Here is a 3,342-nt window from a genome sequence, read left to right as displayed (position 1 = left end):
CCTAAGTCCAAGATCATTTAATTTTGATAAACATCCAAATTTTAATAATTTAGAAATTTATTAACTTAATTAAGAAAGTGAGATTGGTTTCTACCAATTAACCCCTTGTGTTCCAAACATCAAATAAATTGATTAAGATCAGAGGTTGCCCATTTCCCTCCTTGACTTAAGCCTAAATGTTAATTAAGGCTAAATTTCCAAAATTACACATTTTCCCCTAAGGCTCTAACATTTCATAATTTGTCAAATTCAATTCAAATGAATTTGAAATTTTTATCCTACCTCATTCATGGGTCAGTTAAGACACCAAAGGAGAAAATGTGATTTTTCAGAATTTAATTTATTTTATATAATTATTTTCATGCAAAAATAGAATTTTTCAAAGAAAATTCCTAACTCGACCAAGGTAAATTCTAATCCTTTGAAATTTTTACTAGAGCTAGACCTAGACTAGAGAACCCTTTGGACCAAATTTCATGATTTTTGAATTCTCTGTGATTTATCCGAATTATTTTAAGTTTTGGCTTATTTAAAAAACATAAAATATTTTAAATAATTAAAATTAAGTTTTGTGTCATTGAAAATTCTCTCTGAGGTTGGAGAACCCAGAGGAGCAAATTTCATATTTTTCTGAATTTTCCTTGATTTATTGGAATTATTTTTAGTGAAAACTCATTTTTAGCCTTTAAAAATTAATTTTAAGATTTAAAATTCAATATCTTTATTTAGAAAATTAGGAAAAATATTCTAATCTTTCCTAAGTTATTAGGAATCAATTTAGAACATTTCCATGAATTTTGATATTTTGTGTTTTTTATGAATTTTTAAATATTTAAAATAGGCTAAAGATCAAGTTTTTATTCTAAATATTATTTTATTTTTGTAAAAAATCCCTAATCATAGAAAACTCAAAAAACTAAGTTTCATATTTTTTTGAGTTTTATTTTGATTTTTAAAAAAAATTATTTAAGTGTCAAAAGTGATAGTTATCTTTAAAAATCAACTTAAGTTATTAAAGGAACTCAAAATATTTTGAAATTTTTATAGTGAGTTCTCTGGATCATAAACCACAGTGAAGATAAAAAATCAAGTCATTTTAATGTTTATATTTTCTAAAATTAATTATTTTAGTGATTTAGTGTTTGTAAAATTTAAGTGCATTTTAGATGACTTGACCCATGAAATTATTTCCAAAAGCTTCTCTGGTCATGGTGGAGTTCCAAAATTTTCTTATAATTTTCTAATCAATATGCTAATTTTCATGATTATTTTAAGGAAATAATGTGCAAGAACTTGAAAAATATGGATCTATGTATAAGAACCTCCTTTGACTTTGGAAAAATCAGAGGATGTTTCCCTTGACAGAGGCTACAACATGCCAAAATTTCAAGTCAAGGTGATGTATCAATTTGCATGGAGAATCAAATGATCCCAAATAGTTTTTAATTTATTAAAAATATTTTATGCACTAAATGGACTTGAAGTTTATTCCACATTATTCTCCTCTGTTCACTGAGCAAGAGGGTTTTTTTATTTTATTTTTGGGATTTTTTCTACACAAAGTTATGGATTTTTGAAGTTTAGGGAGTTTAAATAAATAGAAAAAGCCCTATTTTTCTACTTATCCACGTGATGACATGTAGATCCTAGGCAGCTCCGAAACTCCACGCGGCGTGCTCCTATTTGGCGCTGTCGTCCACGCCAACAGCTACACATGCCGCTGTTTATGTAAAGAAGTGTTGTCAGGCTTGATCCTGGCCATCTATTTGATACACGCGCGATCGAACGGCGCGTGGTCATCGTCCCCAATGGCTTAGGCCAAGAGCTGTCGACCTTCAAGGCTTATGATCTCTCTCATTTCTCAACTAAACTAAGTGAATTTTTTTTTAAATGCTCGTCTTAGTGAGAAGAACACATCCATACAGTAATCATGCAATTAAATTAAGGCCACGTAAATGGAGAGTCAAAATAGGCTCGGGAGGAGGAGAAGTTTTATACCTTTACACTAAGAAGGGAGGCTTCAATCAGAGGTGCTCGGCATGTTCGTTAGGGTACAAGGAGGCTAGGGATTAAGCCTCTTGCTGTGTGTAAGGCCTAGGTATGAATTCGACCAAGCTCGATTTCAGGTGTTGGTATAGAGCTATGGTGGAGGCTATTTCAGAGGATAATTTGATGGGGCTTTGTCTTCTCTTGTTGTTGTGAAGGTGTGAGCACAAGAAATTGATGTTTGGTGGAGTTTTGAGAGATGTCCTATTTCTGCCCTAATTTTTAAGCTCAAAAGTAGGGTTATACAAGGGGAATCAAGACAGTGTAGTGATTGGAATGGGCAGTGGAGGTCTTAAGGAAGCTCCGTGAGTGATTTGAGAAGCTCTCTCTGAGAAAATTTTTAGCACACCTCGCATGGCCGTGGAGGTGAGTTTTTATAAAAATGTCCATGGGGTGGCTCTCAGGGCATAACCAGGACATAAGTTTGGGTGCATTGTGGTGCTTAGGTGGAGTGCAGATGAGCTCTTCATTTTAATTTGGATGAGCTGGCCTCTAGGTTTGATTTGGGTGAGATGTGATGGGGGTGGCTCTTGATTTTGAGCTTTTCTGGCCACTAGGCTGGCTGGCCGACCAGGGGGAGGTGGCTAGGAGCTCAGAGAAACCAGAGGAATCCATCACAACAATTTAATGCAAATGTGCTTTGATTTGGCAAAGATATCTTAAACATGTGCATTTTTGAAAATAATATCCCTTAATTTGGGGGAACTTTGGTCCATGGCTTGGTGGTTTCATAGTGTCTGGACTGGTCACTAAGTCCTTGGGTGGAGTTAATTTGGTGACTTTAGGGTGCTTAGGTCACATTTAGTGCATAGGTCTAAATGGGTGCAAATAACCAAGTCTTGGGTTTGGTCTAGGCTAGCCATGTCAGTTGGCCCAAATAAATATTGCATTTGGTGTAGATGATCATAAGGAACAACTTTGGTGAAGAATGGAAGTTGATGGAAGTGGTCATGAGCTCAAATGAAGGATAATTTTGAGGGAATTTTGAACTTTAATCAATTTGGTCATGTTGGGCTAGGCATGGGTCTAGCTTGGGTTAGCCTTGGGCTAAGTCTAAATTGATTGTTGTATACTCTAAATTGATTGTTGTAAATGGTCAAGAGGGACCTCATCAAGAGTTTTCAACAGGAATTGGATGCCAATTTGGAGGTTAAGGATATCAATTGGGTGAAATTTGGGGTTGAATTTGGAAATTTTGGATTTATGCCAAAATCAAATGGATTTGAGGCTTCACCAAGGCCAATTGATAGTTGATTTTGATGTATAGGAATTTTATCAAGATTTTGCAACATTAAT

Source organism: Phalaenopsis equestris, unplaced genomic scaffold (assembly GCF_001263595.1).
Source record: "Phalaenopsis equestris unplaced genomic scaffold, ASM126359v1 Scaffold000469, whole genome shotgun sequence".
NCBI lineage: Eukaryota > Viridiplantae > Streptophyta > Magnoliopsida > Asparagales > Orchidaceae > Phalaenopsis > Phalaenopsis equestris.
This window is presented reverse-complemented; position numbering follows the sequence as displayed.